Source organism: Hemitrygon akajei, chromosome 21 (genome assembly GCF_048418815.1).
Source record: "Hemitrygon akajei chromosome 21, sHemAka1.3, whole genome shotgun sequence".
Taxonomy (NCBI): Eukaryota; Metazoa; Chordata; class Chondrichthyes; order Myliobatiformes; family Dasyatidae; genus Hemitrygon; species Hemitrygon akajei.
In genome coordinates, this window is record NC_133144.1 from 27,249,704 (window position 1) to 27,275,076 (window position 25,373).

The following is a 25,373-nucleotide window of genomic DNA, read 5'->3' on the forward strand; positions in this document are numbered from 1 at the left end:
GTCTTTGAAATGTGGAAGGAAATCGCAGCACCTGAAGGAAACTCATGCATCACAGGGAGCATGTACATACTTCTTAGCGACAGTGGCAAAAATGGAACCACAATTGCTGGAGCTGTTAAGCATTACACTAACCTGTGCGGTGTCATGCAGTCACCTAGTGATACTCAGCAAGTTAAATCATTTTGAGCAGGCACTGGTAGAATCTAGGAGTTTAAATAAAATGGAATTGGTGTAAGATTTGCATTAATCATGGGAATGGATCTCACGAGTGAAAGGACTTGTTTCCATTCTGTTGAACGATCTGTTTGCATCTGCCCATACCCTCATATTCCCTCCACTGGAGCCCCTCTTGTTTTTGTTCCTACCTGCCCACCCCACCTCCCTTATTTGGTCTCTAGATTATGAGTCCAGAATACTAGTCCAGTATCTTAACCATTGTAGCAATACCATTCTTGTCTTGGCAACAGTGCAGTGGACACGAAATTGATTCTGTAGGTGTGCGGGTTACCCAATGAGAAGTTTGAATGGTTTGGACCATTTCTCACTCGATGAATAAAAAGCTCTGAGAAGAAGCTCACAAGCCTCAGTCAATGAGGACAGAAGAACTGCAGGTAGATATTCACCCTCAGGTCCTTGCTCTGAGCGTGGATTTACAGTATTCTATTTTCAAACAAAGTTACAAGTAGAGCACAGCACATCTACCCCAATGTACAGGTAAATTCATCCCAAGCACCCAAGGCTGAATTTCTATCACATTTTTACTGAACATTTTCATGTTCTTGTTTGTACTAGGTTCACTTTCAGGCAATGACACACAAAGGAGTTCAGCAGCTCAGGCATCACCTACGGACAGTTGATGTTTCGGGTTGAGACCCATCATCTGAACTGGAAAGAAAGTGGGGAAATAGCCAGTGTAAAAGGGTGATGAACCTTATATTCCACTTGGTTAGTCTGCAACCCAGCCACATGAAAATTGAATTCTCAAACTCCTGGTAACCGGTTCTCAAACTTCCAATTTTCCCATTATTCATTTTCTTCTTTCCTCCAGATCCAACTGACGCTCCCACACCAACTTCTGTCTTTTCCCTCCCCCACCCTCTCCCTCTGCCCTTCACCCACAAATTCCTCCCACTGGCTTCCCTCTCTCACTATATGCCATGCTCTATTGTCCTGTCATATCACTTTCCATCATCTTCAGTCAATTCCACCTGTCACCACCAAGCTTCTGATGCATTCCCTCTCATCTACGTATCTTCGCCCCTTTCACCTGGATCCACCTATCCCCTGCCAGCTTTTGTTCCATCTCTCCCCTCAAACTTTTTATACCTGCTATTTCCCCTCAAGTTCCAACAACAGATTCCACCACACTGTCATTAGGTTTTTGAATTGACCCGACAAATCTTAACTACCCTGGACTGTAATTTTTTTCACTTTCTCAATCTTGAAATAGAGATAGGTTTATTTTGGACTCATGTGTCATTTATGTTCATGCTAATGTATATTCTGTCCTCTTTATGCACTGTGCTGCTGTTTGGCATTTACACTCAGAGGCCATTTTATTAGGTATACCTGTACACCTGCTCATTAATCAAAATATCTAATCAGCCAATCATGTGGCAGCAATTCAATGCATGGAGACATGGTCAAAAGGTTCAGTTGCTGTTCAGCTCAAGTAACAGAATGGGGAAGAAATGTGATCTAAGTGACTTTGACATTGGAATGATTGTGGATGCCAGTCAATGCGATTTCAGGATCTCAGAAACTGCTGATCTCCTGGGATTTTCACGCAAAGGTCTCTGGAATTTACAGAGAATGGTGCAAATAACAAAAAAAAATCCAGTGAGTGGTAATTCTGTGGGTAAAAGTGTTTTCCTAATGAGAGTGGTCAGTGGAGAATGGCGAGATTAGTTCAGGATGACAGGAAGGCGACAATAACTCAAATAATCACACGTTATAAAAGTAGTGTGACGAAGAGCATCCCTGAATGTACAACACATCAAGCCTTGAAGTAAAGGCTACAACAGCAGAAGACCACGAACGTATCCTCAGTGGCTAATTCATTAGGTATTGGAGGTAAAGTGGTCACTAAATATAGATACTCAGCTTAAGTTGGATTTGAGATTAAGCTTTGTAGCTGAGCATACATTAAGACAGGGTTAACCTTTAACATACAAGTGATAGATTGTTGGGTATCTGTGCATCTTAAAGTCTGACTAGACCCAGGCGAAATTTCACATTGTACATTTACAGTTTAGGCTTTTTTGTTAACATGGTCAACTCCTTCGAGCCTCTGAATTCTTTTCTAAGTTGTTAGGTGGATGCTTTAGAGAGAGAAGGGGAGAGAAAGGAAAAAGGGATGGAGGGGGAGAGAAGGAATGAGGGGGAGATGGAGAGAGAGGGAATGGAAGCGAGATGGCAAAGGAGGGTGAAGGAGTGGAAGAGAGAGAAATGGAGGTGGAAAGAGTAGGAGTGAGGAAAGTTATAGATAAAGGGAAAGAGAGATCATAAATGGAGACAGGGAGATGGAAGGACAGAGACATTTCATACATTAATTAAAGCAAAGGGCAATCTAAAGGAAAGCCAAAGGTAAATATCAGGGATGATTAAATTTTAGTTTATTTAGATTACTTGTGGTACTTTTACTTAATTACCTCAAGTGCAAGCACTTTGATGTTTTATCAACAAGAAATCCCTGACATTTTCTAAATTTACTTTGAGTGTGTTAACTTAGTTGTTCACTTCTCAGAGTCCACAATGAAGGTTTACAAATGAACATGTGTGTTTGGATAAAGCAAATTCCAAGTGCAGTGTAAACACCTTGAAACATGCCCCCCTTCAGGCAAGTCTTACGTGCTACATGAAAATATCTTTGCCATCTGCAGATTTTAAAGCCGCCTTATAACAACCCTCAGCAGGCAAGCACTGATGTTGTTCAAAGTAAATTTATTATCAGAGTACGTAAATATCACCATATACAATCCTGAGATTGATTTTCTTGTAGGCATTCACAATAGATGCAAAGAAAAGCAATAGAATCACAAAATACTACACACAAAGATGAAGAAACAATATGCGCCAATGTGCAAATGAAGACAAACTGAAAAAGCAAATAAATAAATAGATATTGAGAACATGAGATGTATATTCCTTGAAAGTGAGTCCAAGGTTGTAGAATTAGTTCAGTGTTGAAGCTGGTGAAGTTATCCAAGGTGGTTCAGGAGCTCGATGGTTGAACTGTTCCTAAACCAGGCGGTGAGATTACCCAGGGTTCCTGCACCTCCTTTCCGATGGCAGAAGCTAGAAGAGAGCATGGCCTGGGTGGCAAGGTCTCTGGTGGTGGATGCTGCTTTCTTATATCAGCACACCCTGTGAATGCGCTCAATGGTGAGGAGAGATGTTCTTTGATGGACTGGGTGGTATCCATTATTTTTTTCTAGGCTTTTCTGTTCATAGACATTGGTGTTCCCATATGAGGTTGTAACGCAACCAGTCGGGATACTGTTCACTGTGTGTCTATAGAAGTTTGTCAAAGTTTTAGATGACGTGCTAAGTCTGCACAAACTCCTAAGAAAGTAGACATGCTGCCGTGCCTCTTTTGTAATGGCACTTTTGTGCTGGACCCAGGATCAATCCTCTGAGATGATAACACCAAGTAATTTAAAGTTAGTGAGCCTCTCCAGTATGACATGTCTTTTGTACAAGCATTAGTGGATTTCAACATAAGCTCTGAGACTTCAAGATCTTCTGAATCAAAGAGAATATATTGCTGGAGTGAGCTGAGAGATGCATATTAAATTATCAGAATTACACTTATTACCACTGGCATAGAACACAGAAAACTACCGCACAGTACAGGCCCTTCAGCCCATGTTCCTCCAAACTTTTAACCTATCTAAGATAAATCTAACCCTTCCCTTCTACATAGCTCTCCATTCTTCCATCATCCTTGGGCCTATCTATGAGTTTCTTAAATGTCCCTAATGCCTTTACCCTGGCAGGGCATTCCATACACTCACCACTTTCTGTGTAAAATATTTACCTCTGAAATCCCCCATGTATTATCCTCTATTCACCTTAAAATTATACCCTGGTATAGTATTAGTCATTTCCACCCTGGGAAAAGGTCTCTGGCTAACGACCCGATTTATGCCTCTTATCGTCCTGTACACCTCCATCAAGTCCATCCTCCTTCAGTCTAAAGAGAAAAGCATGAAATGTGCGGCAACAAAACAGCACAAGATATAAGTATTACTCAAAGTTATAAAATAAATAAATTGTGTAAAAGACAAATAAAGAGATAGTGTTCATAGGTTCATGAACTGTTCAGAAATCTGATGCCAGAGAGGATAAAACTGTTCTTAAAATTTTGAGTGTGGGTCCTTAGGCTCCCGTCCTTCCTTCCTGATGGAAGTAATGGCCCAGATGGTGAAGGTCCTTAGTGATAGATACCACCATCTTGAAGTACCACCACTTGAAGAAGTCCTCAGCATAGAATGGGTAGATAAAATCTTTTCTTTCCCCATTCTAAAGTTTGGAAAAACATGAGGATAAAGGTCAAAAAAGAGATGAAAAAGTTTCAATCTGGGTCTAAGGGGAAAGTTTAGGTACTGAGAGTGATTGATATCTGGAATGTGCTACTTGAGATAGTGCAGGAATCAGATATAAGCACGGTATTTAAGGGACATTTTAGACAGACAATTGAATAAGCAAGGCATCAAAGGATGTTGACCTACTGTCCAGAGGAAATTCCCTCCTACCTACCACCAACTGGCCCAAAGACAAATACCACCGAGATGAACTTGAAGCCAATTCCAAATAATGCACCCCAACCCACCAAATCACAGTGGAATGTCCGTTGAGGAAGAGATGCCCTGTAGGAATGTCCAAGATGGTGCGTTAGGGTGACCAGGCCAAGGACCAGATAGCACCAAGGCAGTGACCATGTCCTCAAAAGGACTGCCTTTGGGAGTGACCAGACAGTCAATGGGCTGGCCCAAGTGAACAGAGTAGCAACTCCTGATTAACTGGGATATTGTTCTATCAGGCGCCTGTGAAATATAGCATGTGAAAGGGAACTGAGTTTTTTATATAACTGCATAAATCTATTATAAACAGTTGAGCCACAATTCTGTTATCTGTGGCCAGAAAGGAGATCTCTTTCCTTTCCTGTACTCAATAACTGAATGACTCTAAGGGTTTACAAAGGTTGCATAGTCAAGAATTTTTAGAGCCTAAGTAATTATCAATGCTGGTTGTCAGGAAGCAGATGCAGATGTTGGTGGAGGTTGGGTGGTGTGTGGTGGGAGGAGGACTCGAGATGTGTGGGGTTACATAAGAACATAAGAAATAGGAGCAGGAGTAGGCCATCTGGCTCATCGAGCCTTCTCCGCCATTGAATAAGATCATGGCTGATCTGGCCATGGACTCATCTCCATCTACCCGCCTTTTCCCCATAACCCTCAATTCCCCTACTATGTAAAAATCTACCCAACCTTGTCTTAAGTATATTCACTGAAGTAGCCTCCACTGCTTAATTGGGCAGAGAATTCCACAGATTCACCACTCTCTGAGAAAAGCAGTTCCTCCTCATCTCCATCCTAAATCTACTCCCCCAGTCTTGAGGCTATGTCCCCTAGTTCTAGCCTCATCTACCAGTGGAAACAACTTTCCTGCCTCTACCATATCTATCCCTTTCATAATTTTGTATGTTTCTATAAGATTTCCTCTCATTCTTCTGAATTCCAGCAGGTACAGTCCCATGCAACTCAATCTCTCCTCATTGTCTAACCTCCTCATCTCTGGAATCAACCTGGTGAACCTCCTCTGCACCGCCTCCAAGCCCACTTGGTACTTACTTTTCATGAAGCTGACTAAATAAGATCCCAGGAACTAATCTGGTGAACCTTTGCTGTATTCTTGTCATCACAAGTATTTCCTTCTCAGATAAGTTTTGGCAAAAATAGTAGTCTCTTATTGTAGATAGAACAGTACAGCACAATACAGACCCTACTCCAAGATCAATCTAATCCTTTCTTCCCATATAGCCCTCCATTTTTCTATCATCCATGTGCCTATGTAAGAGTAACGTTTTAAATTCATACTCCAAAGGCATGCAGTTTGGTAGACTTCTTAAATTACCCCTTGTGTGTAGGTGAGTGGTAGAAAATGGATGGAGTTGGTGGGAATGTGAGGGGAATACATTGGAATTAGTGATGGTTAAAGTTAGAAATGGATTCTTGCTGGTCTTTATGCACTTGGTGTTCTGAAGACCCTGTTCCAGTGTTGTGAATTACGACTGTAATGCCCTGAGTGAGTAACTGAGTGGTAGAAACTTGGACCAGTTGATATGAACATGGAGAGAATTTAAAACAACAAGACTGGTATAAATGAGTGATTGATAGTCAGTGTAAATTTGGGCTAAAGGGCCTGTTTCAGCACATCTCTTTAACACCATAGTCTCACAGTAAAAGAAACAGTTAACATCACAGTGAAAATAATCGCGTAGGAACTTGAGAGGGAAGGCCCTCAAGGAGCTTTACTTCAATTGTCCTGATATTGGTAAGATTCCAGTTTTCTCCCAGCACTGGGATGGCAAACTTGTTCGGCAATTTTTTTAACATTGACTGGTCATTACAGGAGCTGAGTGAAAAAACATATTAGACCCTCATATCTGTTTGCCCCGTCTGACCAATCAATTGTCTCTACTGATCAAGAATCAATGACCAGCTTTATTCCACCAAGGAATTTGATATGGTGTGTGTTACATTCAACAATAGTAAATAATTATATAAAAATAAAGTTAGTTAAAATACAGATATGGTATAAATGTGCATAAATATATAAATACCAGCATGTATTTACAATGTAATTAGCATTATAGAAAGAAGTTTATAGTATAAGTGTCCACCAGTACTTTAATTTTAGGATGTCAGTAAATTCAATCAATACCTGAGAAAACACTTAGAAGGGAAAGACCAAATTAAACATTAACAACATATTACATAGACAAAGAAGTCTAACTCCTCTTTTCGTTCACCCTATCAGGGTAGTTTGTCATGTTCCACACATCACCCTGTTGCGAGTATGAACTGAGTCACTGGTGAGACACTGAAGCTGGTTGATATTAATGGTCCTTATTGATCATGAAAATCAAACATTCTCATGGAGACCCTCTCAGTAGAGTCTCCCAAAGTCAAAGCATGTCAAGTTTTTATACCCTTAAGAATGCAAATGATTTCTACATAATGAGCTGATACATTAGGTTATCACAGTTACGTGTACCGAGCTACAGTAAAGAACTTTGCTTCGCATGCCATACAGATCATTTCATCATGTCAGTACATTGAAACAGTACAAGGGAAAACATTAACAGTAAACCGATAAGGGTTATAGTTATGGTTAAAGTGCAGTGCAGGGAGACAATAAGGTGCAAGGTCATAATGAGATCCATTGTGAGGTTGTGAGTTTAAGCATCCATCTTATTACACAAGAGGTTGTTTCAATGGTCTTATAACAGTGGGGTAGGAGGAGTCCTTGAGCCTTGTATCTTCTGTCCATTGGGAGGGGAAGAAGAGGAACAATCCAGGTTGGGAGGGGTCCTTTATTATTTTGGTTGTTTTACTGAGGCATTGAGAATGCAAAGATTGCCCATAGAGGGGAGGTTGGTTTCCATGATGTGTTGAGCTGTGTCCAGGACTCTGTGCAGTTTCTTGTGGTCTTGCCCTGCCAAGCAGTTATGCATCCAAATAGGACATTTTCTATAATGCATCTATAAAAATTGATGAGGTTGAACAAGGGCTTGCCAAATTTCTTTAGCTTCCTAAGGAAGCACTGGTGCATTTTCTTGGCTGTGGCACCTATATGGTTATTGGTGCTGCTTTCTCCTAGTGACTTGAAACTATCAACTGCCAACTTTTTAACATCACCACCAACAGGAGCAGGTGCATTGCCCCCTTCTGGAGTCCATGACCAGCAGTTTGATTTCACTGACATAGAGGGAAAGGTTGTTGTCAGGACACCATTCCACTAGGCTCACTACCTCCTACCTGTATTCTGGCTCATCATTATCTGAGATTGGTCTCAAAGGCTATATTGATATTGATGACTACAATATTTTGAGTCTGACCGTGCTTTCACTGAGTTGCATATCTACAATGGGAAACACCTCTGCATATTCAAACAGCTTGCTGGGACAAAATAATCCGTCAGGATGGACTAAATGTTTCTGAGGACAGAGATCCCGGACACACAAATTTCCTGTTATGAGGGCTAACTCTCTGAGTACACGAATATCCCAACCCATGACCATGTTTCTTGCACTAAGTAACAATATTAATCTGGTCCTCAAGTTTCCTTGAACTGGGTCACAATGGTGCAAAATAAACTGGTTTAATAATGGTGAATTAACATATCCCTACTGTCACATCATGCTGGAAACAATATCTCTTCAGAAGCCAGACTCCCACTGTGTGTCAGCGGCCCTGTACTCTGTAGAGAGGACTGCTTATTTACAAAGCTATCCTTTTAAATTCAAACTGATTACTGCTTGCAATTTACATTAAAAACTGAAGACCAGTTCTTGTTTGAATTAATGTCAGAATCTGAATCAGAGTCAGGTTCATTATCACTGACTTACAGTATGACATGTTGTTTTGTGGCAGTAGTACAGTACAGATGAAAAAACACACTAAGCTACAATAAATAGATAAATAGCGTAAAAGACATAACAAGGTAGTCTTTGTGGGTTCATGGACTGTTCAGAAACTGGATGCAGAGGTGAAGAGGCAGTTCCTGAATCATTCAGACTCCTGTACCTGCTTTCTGATGGTTGTAACCATGTCCTGGGTGGCGAGTGTCCTTGATGTTGGATGCTGTGGTTAGGTATATTCACAGAATTCTATAGCTCCTGAATCCCTACAGGCTTCTCCATCTTCTCTGCCACCAAAACTAACTTGATTATCTATTTTTCAATTCTGATGAAGGGTCTCAGACCTGAAATGTTAAGTGTCTCTCTTTTCACAGATGCCGCCTGACCTGCAGAGCTTTTCCAGCTATTTCACCTTTTACAGCTTAAGAGTGTCCACACCAACAAAACATGGAGCATAATTCTGTTAATATTTGTGTGTTTATTTTGAGACTACTAGCAAACATCTGAGATGTAATTTCACATTTAACTAAGCTTTGAAGGCAGATGTGCCTCTTTGCTAAATGTTCATTTAATTTTCCCTAATTTTATCTTCATAGTTCTCCATCACATTATCAAGTCAGTGAAATTAAATGGACAAATCTTTGGATCCAATCAATAACTTTTATTTCCACTGAACACAAGGGTTTAGTTACAAAAAGTATTGTAGATTAAATTTTAATTCAGCCAATACAATCAAATGCCAAATCTTATTAATTGCATTTCCCATCCTGAATTCAATAGATTGCATTTAAGATAATTAAGCATGAAGAGACACATGGGAATATAGCAGTTTATAATTTTACTCAAATCTCTTCCTATTGTATTTGAAATGTACTCTGCAGGAATCCAATTATTGCAAATCAATTACTGAAAGTCAAGTGAAGATTTGCATTTTGCTCAATTGCTTGTTAATGTCAATCATTTGGTTTATCTCCTTCATATTCCTGCTCTTGCATCCATGGTGAGATGAATCATCTAAAGGCTTTGTGTGTGCTTCTGTCACTTGGATGAAATGTCAAACCCCAATGAATTTATATTTGCTCTCTCGAGTTAGGATTTGCAAGCTGTAAGTCTGTAAATTCCAGCTGTGGGCGTTACAGAAGGGGGGTCAAACCTCAGTCCCCTCTTAACACAAAATCAAAGTTCAAAGTATGTATATGTTACCGTATACTACCCTGAGATTCATTTTCTTGCAGGCATTCACAGTAGCACAAAGAATGGAAAATTACACACAGAAGACTTATAAAGAACCAAGTGTAAAGGAAGATCATTTGTGCAAATATAATAACAAACAAATAAATAAATAACACAGCAAACATGAGCTGTGGAGTCCTTGAAAGTGAATCCATAGGTTATGAGTTGAATGAAGTAATCCATGCTGGTTAAACGCCAGATTGCTATTTAACTTAACTGGGTACTCTGCATCAGAATACACCATTAACAGTTACATTAACAGAGTTGTTGACGTTAATTACAAGCAGGTCTAATTTAGACCGCTGCTATCCTCATCCAGGGTCCTCATTCGCTGCCATCGGTGAGTCCTGGGGTGAACACCAAAGATCGGAGCCTAAAGCTCATTCGGAAGTCTGGAAGTCAAGGGCCAAAGGCCAAAGCCCTGAGTCAATCTGCATGTTCAACTTGAGGCTGGAGTCCAGACAGGCCCAAGTGTGTGTGTGTGTGTGTGTGTGTGTGTGTGTGTGTGTGTGTGTGTGTGTGTGTGTGTGTGTGTGTGTGTGTGTGTGTGTGTGTGTGTGTGTGTGTGTGTGTGTGTGTGTGTGTGTGTGTGTGTGTGTGTGTGTGTGTGTGTGTACACACGCACATGTGGTGGGGGGATTGGTGAGAGGGAGGAAAGAGTTTGTTTACTGTTGTTGTTTTTTTTTGTTGTGTTCTATGTTATTCTGCCAAGCACTGTGGGCATGCTATGTTGGCACCAGAATGTATGGCGACACTTGAAGGCTGCCCTCAGCATACCCATAGGTTGTGTTGGTTGTTAATGCAAACAGTGCATTTCATTGCATGTTTCAATAAATAAATTAACCTGAATCTGCTAAGTGTTAGTTTCTCTAACTTTTCATTGAGAACAAAGGTATACCAGTGACTTTCTTAGACAGTTAAGGAGGTTCAGCATGTCACTGAACACTCTAAGAAACTTCTACAGATACTCTAAACTTATCTACATAAGGTGTTGCCTCAGTAAGGTAGCATTAATCATCACTATCACTATTACCTTTGCCATGCCATCTTCATGCCATTACCATTGGGCATGAGATACTGAATATAGAAAACACAGGCCCTTCAGCCCACAATGTGGTGCTGACCATGTAACCTACTCTAGAAGCTCCCTAGAATTTCCCTACCGCATAACCCTCGATTTTTCTAAGCTCCATGTACCTATCTAAGAGTCTCTTAAAAGACCCTATTGAATCCACCTCCACCACTTTCACTTGTAGTGCATTCCACGCACCAACCATTCTCTGTATGAAAAACTTACCTCTGACATCCCCCTTGTACCTACTTCCAAGCACCTTAAAACTATACCCCTTCATGTTAGCCATTTCATCCCTGTGAAAAAGCCTCTGGCTATCCACATGATCCATCATCTTATATACCTATATCAGGTCACCTCTCATCCTCCATCGCTCCAAGGAGAAAAGGTCAAGTTCACCCAACCTATTCTCATAAGGCATGCTCTCTAATCCAGGCAACATCCTTGTAAATCTCCTTTGCACTCTCTCTGTAGTATCCACATCCTTCCTATCGTGAGGTGACCAGAACTGAACACAGTACTCTAAATGGGGTCTAACTAAGGTCTTTTATAGCTGTAATATTACCTCACGGCTCTTGAACTCAATCCCATAGTTGATGAAGGCCAACACACCATATGCCTTCTTAACAACACTGTCAATGTGAAGTCCCTTATCACCAGGTTCAAGAACAGCTACTGTACTTCCCTTTAATCATTGAACGAACCTGCATAATCCTAATTATTACCTCAGCTTAGTAACACTTTGACCACTTTACTCCAAAATGGGCATTTTTTGTTCTAACTATTCTCTTTATTTTGTATCAGCTAGGTTTACATTATGTTTATTCTTGTGAATGTTGTGTTTGTGATTTTGCAGCAAGCAAGTTTTTTACTACACCTATCCGGTTGAGGATAACTCCTTTAACTCAGCTTCATGACTGTAGTAAAGTTTGAAGCCACAAACAGAACATTGTTTATGAACAGATTACTCAAATCCTCAACATGACCACAATACCTTCTGTCTCTGGGCTATTATTGTTATAATATACTTGCCCTGAGGTTCCAGTGGTCTGGGACTTTACCTGTTCGGTTTATATGATTTACAAATAGTACAAACTTGTCCGTGCAATCATCAGGAAGACTATTCAGTTATCATATCTAGAGCAAGGAGAGATCAGAATTCCTGACCGTGTTAACTTCCAGCAAACGTGAGTCACTGTTAACCTACGGAGTGGCCTCATGCTGCTAGATGCTCTCAGTTATTTACACATAAAAGGTGATTGATGGAATAGACATCTATAATTTTATTTACAAACTTTTGTATCAGCATTCCCAAATGATTGGCAAATGGATATTTTTTTGCCGACCAGCTTTGTGGTCAACATATCCAAGATGTGGCTGTCCAATCATTAAATCATAGTATGCAGAAGGACCCTGTGTCTGCATATACTTGGAGTCATCATTTACATATTCACCAAAGCAGATGAGATAACTGGGCCCTAACCCAACTGCTATTAGTTAAAGATCCCCCGACTAACTGCTGAACAACTGTCCCCTTTGACAACAAAATATCATGACAAAACTTGGACACTTCCAAGTGATCCTAATATGATAGAATTCACCCTGAAATTAGAGAAGGTGAAGCTAAAGTGAGAGGTATCGGTATTACAGTGGAGTAAAGAGAATTACAGAGGCGTGAGAAAAGGGCTGGCCAAAAAATGATTGGAAAAGAACACTGGCAGAGATGAAGGCTGGAATTTCTGGAAGCAATTTGGAAGGCATAGGAAATATACTGTACATACCAAAGATGAAGAAGTATTCTAAAGGCAAGATGATACAACCGTAGCTAACAAGAGAAGTCAAAGCCAACATAAAAGCCAAAGAGAGGGTATATAATGCAGCAAAAAATAGTGTTAAATTAGAGGATTAGGAAGCATTTAAAAACAACAGAAGGCAACTAAAAAGGTAATTAAGGAGGAAGAGATAGAACATAAAGGTAAGCTAGGCAATAATACTAAAGAGGATCCCAAAACTTACTTCAGATACATAAAGTGTAAAAAAGAGGCAAAAGTGGATATTGGATTGTTAGAAAGTGATGCTGGAGAGGTCGTACTTGGGGACAAAGAAATGGCAGATTAACTGAGTAAGTATTTTGCATTACTCTTCACTGACTATGCCGGAACACTAGCAGTATGCCAGAAGTTCAAGAGTGTCAGGAGGCAGAAGTGTGTGAATATACCATTACTAGGGAGAAGGTTCCTGTGAAACTGAAAGGTCTGAAGGTAGATTAATCACTTGAACCAAATGATGTACACTCGAGGAAGTGGCTGAAGAGATTGTGGAGGCATTAGTAATGATCTTTCGAGAATCAGTTGATTCTGACATGGTTCCGAAGGAATGGAAAATTGCAAATGTCACTCCACTTTTCAAGAAGGGAAGAAGGCAGAAGAAAGGAAATTATTGGCCAGTTAGTTTGACCTCAGTGGTTGGGAAGATATTGGAGTTAATTGTTAAGTACGTGGTTTAGGATACTTGGAAGCACATGATAAAAATAGGGCAGTCAGCATAGTTTCCTCAAGGGAAAATTTTGCATGACAAATCTGTTGAAATTCTTTCAAGAAATAACGTAGTACAGACAAAGGAGAATCGGTGCATGTTGTGTATTTGGATTTTCAGAAGGCCTTTGGCAAGGTGTTATGCATGAATCCTCTTAACAAGTTAAAAGACCATGATATTACAGGAAAGATACTAGCATGGATAAAGCAGTGGCTGATTGGCAAGAGCCAAAGAATAAAAGAGGAATAAGAGGAACCTTTTCTGGTTGCTACCAGTGATTAGTGGTGTTCCACAGGGGTCTGTGTTGGGACCATTTCTTTTTATGTTCTACCGATGTCTCCCTATATGCGTCCAAAACTCACAGTTATGTGAGGAGCACTGCTTTCCCGCCAATACAAGTCACGTGCGCGTGCCTCACAGTCTCATTCCCGCCAGTCTCGCAGTGGTTTTGGCAAGGTGTGGATGTGCGATCTTGCACTCTTAAACTTTTGTTGGTTTTACCTACGGTGCAGTGATTTTGTGCTTGAAATATTTAACTATGCCTCCTAAGCATCCGATGTCATGTCCTGGGCCATCGGTCGAGCGGCAGAGAACTGCTTTAACACTTGGAAAAAAGTTGGAAATTATAAACAACGCGGCATCAGCTGAAGGTAACATAGCTCTGGGACGCTACTGCCAGGAACAGAATCTTGCCTTTAAAGTTCTTTTGCTGCTTGACAATGCGCCAGCCCATCCTAAACATTTGGACAGCATTCATCCTAACATAACAGTGCATTTCCTGGCGCCTAACACAACATCGCTAATTCAACCACTGGACCTAGGTGTGATCCACATTCAAGGCGTTTTTTTTTACGGTGAACTATCTCTCAGATGCTGCAAGCAACAGACGATTTTGAAAATCCGGGGGGTTACCAACGGTGAGGGAATGGTGGAAGTCGGAACACTTGGCACAAATGGTGATGGACATGGACCCAAGTTTAAAATGGAGTCAGCATTTCAGTTGTTCTCTGTCATCAACCCTTCTTCCTTACAAGCAAATTTATGCTGAAAAACAAAATGTTGCCAAGCAAACAACCCTCACCACAACACACACAAAATGCTGGTGGAACACAGCAGGCCAGGCAGCATCTATAGGGAGAAGCGCTGTCGACGTTTCGGGCGGAGACCCTTCATCAGGAGTCCTGACCCTCCTGACGAAGGGTCTCCACCCGAAACATCGACAGCACTTCTCCTTACAGATGCTGCCTGGCCTGCTGTGTTCCACCAGCATTTTGTGTGTGTTGTTTGAATTTCCAGCATCTGCAGATTTCCTCGTGTGATTTCCTCACCACTTTCTTCAAACCGGTGCCGGGAGTTCTAAGAGTTCTGTGAGTCTTCCTTCACCCCTTGCTGTGCCTGATATCTTGATGACCACAACCATCCATGCACCTTATCCACGTAAAGCTGCCCGACACCACAACAACCACTCATCTCCCAGAGCAAACACACCTGCCACTGTTGGTGAGTACTGTACACCCTAGTATGTTAACTTTCTATGATTTATTACATTGAATATTACCTTAAATTGATTAAATGTAATACGAATCTGCCTTGTGGTACTGCTTTTGTGTCGTATTGGTATGAAGATGTGAATAAATTACAGATAAAACATACTTAGGAAGCCCTCTGGAACGCATCCCTATTTTCTCCATTTAAATAATTATTCACATTATGCATCGACTATGAGGAATGTATCCCCCACATATAATGAGGATAGGGTGTATGTCAATGTCTAGATGCTGCCTGGCCCGCTGAATTCCAGCATTTTGTGCGTATTACTTGGATTTCCAGTATCTGCAGATTTTCTCCTTTTGTGGAGGACAGAATTGATAGTTTTGTGGCCAAGTTTGAGGGCAATACAAAGATAGGTGGAGGGTCAGGTAGCTTTGAGGAAATAGACAGACTACAGAAGAACTTAGATAATTTAGGAGAATAGGCAAAGAAGTGGCAGATGGAATACAGTGTCAGGAAGTCTATAGCCACGCGCTCGAATAGAAGAAATAAAACAGTAGACTATTTTCTAAATGGAGAGAAAATTCCCTTTAGGATTCCCTAAAGCATATATGTCAAACTCAAGGCCTGCGGGCCAAATCCGGCCCACGGTGGAATTATCTTTGGCCCGCGAGATAATATCTAATTACTATTAAAGCTGGCCCCAGTAATCGAAGCGCCTATGGCGTATGATATGGCTAATGCTGAGTTTATTCAGGTACCAGGTTTTCAGGGTTTTTAGTGTTTATTCGGCAGTCTTGCTCGGCAGTCTTCTTCATAAGAAACGGAATTTGTAAAGTGAAACACTTTGTAGTTATAGCAGAGACTGAGACACATGAGAGCAGGCTGAAAAAACGGAGGCAATGAAAGCTGCGTTCGCACGCGTCCGACTGATCCGGCCCGCATGAAGCTGCATTTTGCTCAATCTGGCCCGTGACCTAAAATGAGTTTGACACCCCGCCCTAAAGGTTCATTTGCGGGTTGAGTCAGTGGTGAGGAAGGCAATGGGACGTTAGCATTCATTTTGAGAGGACTAGAATATAAAGGAAGGATGTAATTTTGAGGCTTTATAATGCACTGGGGAGGCCTCACTTGGGGTGTTGTGAGCCTTTTGTCTAAGAAAAGATGTGCTGATATTGGAGGGGGTTCAAAGGAGGTTTACAAAAATGATTCTGGGATTGGAGGCCTTGCCATTTGATGGCTCACTGAAATTCCGAAGAATGCGGGTGACCTCATTTAAACCTATTGAATGTTGAAAAGCCTTGATAAAATGGATGTGAGGAGGATGTTTCCTGTGGTGGAGGAGTCTAAGATCAGAGGACACTGCCTCAGAAAAGAGGTCTACCCTTTTAGAATGGAAATGAGGAGCAATTTCTTTAACCAGAGAGTGTTCAATCTGTGGAAGAAGGCAGAAGATTGGGGCTGAGAGAGAAAATAGATCAGCCATGATGAAATGGAAGAGCAGCCTCGATGGGCCAAATGGCCTAATTCAACTCCTATGACTTATTGTATTATGGACTTAAGTTCTCGTTTTTTTTTATTATTTACACAATTTGTCTGATTTTGCACATCGTTGTTGCCAGACTTTACTTTTGTACAGTTTTCATAAATTCTGTTGTATTTCATTTTACTCCTGTAAATGCCAGTAAGAAAATGAACCTCAAAGTAGTATATGGTAACATACTGTATACATACTTTGATGATAAATTTACCATATAACCATATAACATATAACATACAACCATATAACAATTGCAGCATGGAAACAGGCCATCTCGGCCCTTCTAGTCTGTGCCGAACGCTTCTCCCACCTAGTCTCACCTACCTGCACTCAGCCCATAACCCTCCATTCCTTTCCTGTCCATATACCTATCCATTTTTTTTTCTAATGACAAAATCGAACCTGCCTCTACCACTTCTACCGGAATCTCATTCCACACAGCTACCACTCTCTGAGTAAAGAAGATCCCCCTCGTGTTACCCCTAAACTTTCGCCCCTTAACTCTCAACTCATATCCTCTTGTTTGAATCTCCCCTGTTCTCAATGGAAAAGGCCTATCCACATCAACTCTATCTATCCCCCTCATAATTTTAAATACCTCTATCAAGTCCCCCCTCAACCTTCTACACTCCAAAGAATAAAGACCTAACTTGTTCAACCTTTCTCTGTAACTTAGGTGCTGAAACCCAGGTAACATTCTAGTAAATCTCCTCTGTACTCTCTCTATTTTGTTGACATTTTTCCTATAATTCGGTGACCAGAACTATATACAATACTCCAAATTTGGCCTCACCGATGCCTTGTACAATTGTAACATTACATCCCAACTCCTATACTCAATGCTCTGATTTATAAAGACCAGCATACCAAAAGTTTTCTTCACCACCCTATCCACATGAGATTCCACCTTCAGGGAACTATGCACCATTATTCCTAGATCACTCTGTTCTACTGAACTTTGAACTTCCATTAGCTGGCCAGTGGTGCAGTGGCATCAACACCGGACTTTGAGGTGAGCAGTCCTGGGTTCGAATCCGGGTGGCTTCTTGTATGCTCTCCATCCGTGCTAGGTTGAGCATCGAGCTAGCAACTTGGCTTCATAAAAAACAAATACTAAAGAAACAGGAAGCTTGCCACCCGATGTGACACAGGTGTGGAGAGCAACAACTTTGAATTTCCATAGTTCAGGAGTCACCCCTCAAAATGTACAGACCTCAATGATGAGAATTCACTGTTGCTTTCAATGCCCCAGTACAGTCTCACACCAGCGAGTAAATTTGTTCAAGTTCAAGTTTAATTATCATCCAACCATACATGAATACCCATGAATACAGCCAAATGAAACATAATTCCTCCAGGGCCAAGGTACAAAACACAGTACTAACAGCCATACACAACACAAAGTACATATATGATGGCAATTAAGCATGCAGTAACCCAAAAATAAATCACCCAAATATCTGAGTGACATGTTCTGTAAACTGATGGTGCATGGGTGTAATGGGTGTTAAGCACTTCTCAGCAGTCCACAGATGAACATACGCTTGTACGCACACAATCTGGCTTGTCACTGTTGTAATATGTGTACTGTGGGATTCTAACAAAGAACCATATTCAGGAAGAAATAGAACTTTTATTTAACAGCAACAACCACACGTGTCTTACAGCAGCATGCCTTGTCCTTGCTTCATCTGGGGCCACGCCCCTCTGGCTCACCAATAAACAAGGGAAAAGGTCTTTCAATGTTTGACATTATCAATGTCCAACAGGGTCTTGTGATCGCAAGAGGAACATCATTCACAGTTAGACTGCCCACTGCCTTCACACACCAACTATGATACCTTCCCATAGCAGCCAGTAACACAGTCCACACGAAGTCAGCTCCTCCAGCTCCACCACTAACAAGTAGCTTGCTGATGGGGTTTACCTACAGTACCTGAAGTTCTCAATATCCAGCATCGTTCTGTGATCATAAAAAAGACATTTATAAGGCAGGGAGGAGGTTGGCACACAAATAGAGAAAGCTTGTAGACAGTATGTGAGGGAGAATAGGCAGGTGATAGAGAAGGGAGTGTTGTGAACATAGCGGATGAGTTTAGAGCGTGGATCAGTACTTGGAGCTATGATGTGGTGGCCATTACAGAGACTTGGATGGCTCAGGGACAGGAATGGTTACTTCAAGTGCCAGGTTTTAGACAGGGAGGGAGGCAAAAGAGGTGGGGGCATGGCACTGTTGATCAAAGATAGTATCATGGCTGCAGAAAAAGTGGACGCCATGGAGGGATTGTCTTCACATTGATGAAGGAAGAGCAATAGATGCAGTGTATATGGATTTCATCAAGGCATTTGATAAGGTACCCCATGCAAGGCTTACTGAGAAAGTAAGGAGGCATGGGATCCAAGGGGACATTGCTTTGTGGATCCAGAACTGGCTTGCCCACAGAAGGCAAAGAGTGGTTGTAGATGGGTCATATTCTGCATGGAGGTCGGTCACCAGTGGAATGCCTTAGGGATATGTTCTGGGACCTTTACTCTTCAATGATTTTTATAAATGACCTGGATGAGGAAGTGGAGGGAAGGGTTAGTAAGTTTGCTGATGACACAAAGGTTGGAGGTGTTGTGGATAGTATGGAGGGCAGTCAGCGGTTACAGCGGGACTCTGATAGGATGCAGAACTGGACTGAGAAGTGGCAGATTGAGTTTAACCCAGGTAAGTGTGAAATGGTTCATTTTGGTAGTTCAAATATGATGGCAGAATATAGTATTAATCGTAAGACTCTTGGTAGTATGGAGGATCAGAGGGATCTTGGGGTCCAAGTCCATAGGATGCTCAAAGCAGCTGCGCAGGTTGACTCTGTGGTTAAGAAGGCATACAGTGTATTGGCCTTCATCAATCGTGGAACTGAATTTAGGAGCCAAGAGGTAATGTTGCAGCTATATAGGACCCTGGTCAGACCCCACTTGGAATACTGTGCTCAGTTCTGGTCGCCTCACTACAGGAAGGATGTGGAAGCCAAGAAAGGGTGCAATGGAGATTTGCACGGATGTTGCCTGGATTGGGGAGCATGCCTTATGAGAATAGGTTGAGTGAACTCAGCCTTTTCTGCTTGGAGCGACAGAGGATGAGAGATGTATAAGATGATGAGAGGCATTGATCATGTGGATAGTCAGAGGCTTTTTCCTAGGGCTGAAATGGTTGCCACAAGAGGACACAGGTTTAAGGTACTTGGGAGTAGGTACAGAGGAGATGTCAGGGGTAAGTTTTTTTACTCAGAGAGTGTGAGTGCGTGGAATGGACTGCTGGCAACAATGGTGGAGATGGATATGATGGATACGATAGGATCCTTTAAGAGACTTGTAGGTAGGTACATGGAGCTTAGTAAAATAGAGGGCTATAGGTAAGCCTAGTAATTTCTAAGGTAGGGACATGTTCGGCACAACTTTGTGGGCCAAAGGGTCTGTATTGTGCTGTAGGTTTTCTATGTTTCTAAAAACACTTTTACTTGGCCCCCAAGAGGCCATTGTGTCCGAATGCATATGTGAGTACCTCCAGTTGAACTCTGTCTTTTTGTTTGTTTCCCCCTAGCTGTCAGTCTGTGGTTTTGTATTGCCATGTGCTCCTGTCCCCACTCCTGCTCTACTCTCGGCCCTGTATTACTGAGTACTCTGTCTCTCATCTGCTTCTCATTATTACCTGTATTGCTGCCACCTGTCAGACCCCACTTGGGCTCCACTTATCATCTGCTTCTCTGTTTATTGCTCAGTGTATTTCAGTCCTGTGTTTTCACCTGCTTGTTGCCAGATTGTTTCAGTGAATTTTCCTGAGCCTTTCCAGCATTTGTGTCTGTATTCTGTCAGTCTGAATATTGACTCTGCCTGTTTCCCAATTCTGGTTTTTGGATTTCTCTGGATGTTTTGATCTCTGTCTGGACTTTGATGCTGACTTTGTTTGCACCTTGGGATTTGTTACTCAATTAATATCACTGTGTGCACAGTACTGTGTCTGCGATTGGATCCCTGCTCCAGCGTCCTGACAGCATATTTCTCAGGTATGAATGGTTTAGAGCAGTCGTCTCCAACCTGGGGTCCAAGGACCCCATAGTCAATGGTAGGCATCCATGGCATTAAAAAGTTAGTGAACCTCTAGTTTAGAGGGATATGGGCCAAATGCAGGCGAATGAGATGAGTCCAAGCTGACAACCTAGTCAGCATGGACTAGTTGCGTCAAAGGGCCTGTCCTGTTCTGGTTATATGTATGACTATATGATTCTAAAACCTAGTATGAGTTAAGCAAAAACAATGGACCTTACACTATTATACATGGATGCTGTCATGAAAGGTATTCTCAAACATACACTTGATCTGTTTGAGGAAATACTGATTGATTATTCATTGCACAGAGCAGCAACAACCCAAAGCCAAAGTTCAAAGTAAATTTATTATCAAAATATGTATACGTCACCATATACTAACCTGAGTCTCATTTGCTTGTGGATAGTCTCAGTAGATACAAAGAAACACAATAAAATCAATTAAAATCTACACGCAAATGAAGATGGACAAACTGTGCATAAGACTAACTGTACAATTAGGAAATAAAAATAAATAGTAGTGAGAACGTGAGTTGTAGAACCCTTGAATGTGAGTCCATAGGTTGTAGAATTGTTTAGCATTGAGGTCAGTGAAGTTATCCACCAAACCATTTGCCAGTGCTTTAATCAAAATATCCACCCACACAAATCACACGCACTCATAATTTGGTCTCATGAGTCACAGGTCGAGTATTTCCTTCTGTGTGGACGTAAATTCCCCTAGTGTTTCTTTATAATTGCCTTCATCACATAGATCATTTTTGCAATGACATTAGAGTTATGGAGTCAGAAAGCACAGAAGTGGTGACTTTGCTCACCAACTCTACACCGGTCCCAGCTGCGCTAATCTTATTTTATTCTGCACACTCTCCCATCACCTTCACCCTGATTGTACCATTCACCTGTACACTAATTACAATTTACAATGGCCAATGAACTCACCATCAGAGCACCCAGAGGAAACCCATGCAGTTAAAGAGAGAACATAATACTCCACCCTGAGCCAGAAGGCAGCATTGAACCTCTGTCCCTAGAACTGAGAGGAGAATGTTTTACAAACAGCGTCACTGTGTGGCCCAAGTTTTCTTTAGGCCTCAGTTGTAAATCCAACTGTGTTCTTCTATCTCAGTGCACTTTAAGCATTAAAGAACCGATCAGGTTAAATAATTTCTCTACAGCAAGTATGTCAGTTCCTTTCTAAGCTACGTTAACCATTTCACTCTATACCATTTTCAATTAACTCTTCTGTGCTTGAGACATATTCTTCAGTGTAAATTCCACAATTATTAAAATAAACTTTATTCACAATAATAAACCATGCAATGCCTTTTCATTCTTACATTCATAGTTATAGTACTGTGCAAAAGTCTTAGGCACCCATGTATAGCTAGCGTGTCTCAGACTTTTGCATAGTTTTATATATTATGCCTTTCCAGTTAACTAATAACACTTAATACTACTGAGCTAATACAAAGCGAAATAGTCTTATTTCTGTTTCTCAACCACATTCCTATTTTAACCAATATACAGAACAGTGCAAAAGTCTTAGGCAGCATCACTATATATATGTGCCTAAACCTTTTGCACGGTACTGTCAATTTCTTAAAACCAATAGGACTGTTGCCACTCATGTGCCCCTCCTTGGATGGTACACTACTATATTAATCGAGGGTCTTCCTCTCCGAATCCAGCTCCTCTGTCTCTTGTAGTGGAAGAGCCCTATACTGTGGTCTTTCCTCACTGAGCCTTTGCAGTGGCTGTACCAAGCTTCAGTGCGTCCCTCAGCATGTCTTCCTGCAACTTTGAACGTGCCACTCGGCAGCATTCCTCCATGGAGGCATCGATGTTCTGGCAGACCAGCAGTTTGGGCAGACCAAAGGACTTCTTTCACCAATGAGCTGCCGACGGCACTTGATGTGCGTCTCTGTTATGACACAGGCCCTTCCACGTGCTTGTCACATCACATGTAGGCATTCATGTTTAGCGTGGTAGCAAGGCCTTCTAGCCCAACGATCCCACACCACTCAAGTACACTTATGTAACCAATTAACCTACTGACCCATACATCTTTGGGATGTGGTAGGAATCTGGGACAACCAAAGGAAAGCTAAGTGGTTACAGGCAGAAGTAAGACTCCTTACAGTAGATGGGAAATGAACTCGGACTGCTGGTCCTCTAATAGTGTTTGAAAATTGAACTCTAATAGTGTTACACTAACCACTACGCTACTCAGCTACTCTGTTTCAAACCTCTTCCTAGGATGTTACTGCTGGTGCCAGCACTTATTATCCATCTCTAACTGTCCCGGAAGTGACCAGCAGTTAAAATTCTACCCCTTTATAGGGCCTGGAGTCACAAATAACCAAACTAAGTAAGGACAGCAGATTCTTCCACAGTAAAGTAGCAATGAACCAAATGGGACTTTGTCAAAGTATGGCTGTTTAACCTTTATTGATACAACTTTAAAAAAAAACTAGATTCGTTTAATTTCTTCAATTTAATTCCCCAGTTGCTACAGTGGGATTCGAACTCATATCTCTGGAGCAATGATTCAGAACTCATCCGGGAACAGAAAGACAAAATCACCTTCAGTTTAACTTGTCCAACTAGTGGCTACTTTATTAGGTACTCCTATACACCTGCTTGTTAATGCAAATATGTACACACGACAGGAACTCAATGCATAAAAGCATGCGGACGTGGTCAAGAGGTTCCGTCGTTGTTCAGACCAAACACCAGAATGGGGAAAAAGGTGTGATCTAAGAGATTTGACTTAGGTCAAGCCACTTGATCTAAGTGGAATAATTGTTGGTGCCAGACAGGGTAGTTTGAATAGCTCAGAGACTGCTGATCATGTGGAATTTTCACGCACAGCAGCCTCTAGAGTTTATAGAGAATGGTGTGAAAAACAAACAAAAAAATCCATTGAGTGGCAGTTCTGTGGGTGAAAATACCTTGTTAATGAGAGAGGTCAGCGGAGAATGGCCAGACTGGTTTGACAGTAACTCAAATAACCACACATTACAACAGTGGTATGTAGAAGAGCTTCTCTAACTGCACAATACATTGAAACTCGAAGAGGATGGACTACAGCAGCAGAAGACCATAAGCATACACTCAGTGGCCACTTTGTGCCCTGTACCTAATAAACTGGCCATTGAGTGTAGCTTCACATAACTTTTAATATTTGGTGTTTCTGCTTGGCAGCAAAAACAAACAGAGAGCATCATCCCTTAGTGCTCCTCATTCCCAGGGTGGAAAGCAGAAATTAAACAGCTGGAAACGCTCAACAGATCAGGCCGCTGTGCAGAGTAAAACAGAATTAATGTTTCAGCCTCATGACCTTTCATCAGCACAGTTTAAAGTGGCAGTTTATTTAACAGCAGTAATGTTAGATATGATTAAAGAAGATTCAGCTCGCTCTTCTACTGAATTAACTCTCGGATCATGCCCTTGAATTGCACTTTGAATCATCCAAATAGTTTGCTTCCATTGCTTATCTTAGTAGATTATTCCAAACATTTATCATTCCTTGAGCATTTTTTCTAGATGTGCTGGTTTTAAAGTTACCCATCCTATTCCTGACCATCTGGGACCTACTCTCTTCTTGTTACTACCTTCAAGGAGGAGGTACAGGAGCTTGAAGACTCACACTCAACAAGTCAGGAACAGCTTCTACCCCTCCACCATCAGAATCCTGAACGGTCCATGAACCTATGAACAGTACATTGTTATTCCTTTTCTTTGCACTATTTAGATATTTTGCAGTTTATAGTAATTTTATATCTTTGCACTGTACAACTGCTGCAGACAACAAATATCACAACACAAGTCAAGCATCAAATTCCATCTATAAATATGCTGATGACACAACTATTTCAGGTAGTGATGAGAGGGCGTACAGGAGCGACATATATCAGCTAGTAGAGTTGCAGCAACAACTTTTCACTCAATATCATAGGAAGTGATTCCTGCCTGTGGCCATCAAACTTGACGACTCCTCCCTCAGAGTGTCAGACACCCTGAGCCAATAGGCTGGTCTTGGACTAATTTCCACTTGGCATAATTTACTTATTATTATTTAATTATGTATGGTTTTTATATTGCTATATTTCTACACTATTCTTGGTTGGTGCAACTGTAACAAAACCCAATTTCCCTCGGGATCAATAAAGTATGTCTGTCTGTCTGTGTCAGTAAGACCAAAGAACTGATTGTGGACTTCAGAAAGGGTAAGACAAGGGAAGACACACCAGACTTCAAAGGGGGATCATAAGTGGAAAGAGTGAGCAATTTCAAATTTCCAGGTGTTAATATTGCTGAGAATCTATCCTGGACGCAGCATATCAATGCAGTTACAAAGAAGGCACAACAGTGGCTATATTTCATTAGGGGTTTGAGGAGGTTTGGTATGTCACCAAAGAAGCTCGCAAATATCTATGGAGCACTTTAACTGGCTGAATCACCATCTGGTACAGGGGTGGGGGTGCTACTCCACAGGATCAAAATAAGCTATAAAGAGCTGTAAACAAAGTCAGCTCCATCATGCCTCCATAGTATCCAGGACACCTTCAAAGAGTGATGCTTCAAAAAGGTGGCATCCATCATTAAGGACTCCCAGCACCCAGGACATGCTCTGTTCTCATTGCTACCATCAGGAAAGAGGTACAGGAGCCTGAAAGCACACACTCAATTCAAGAACAGCTTTATCCCCTCTGCCGTCCAATTTCTGAATAGTTATTGAACACTTGAACACTAACTCAC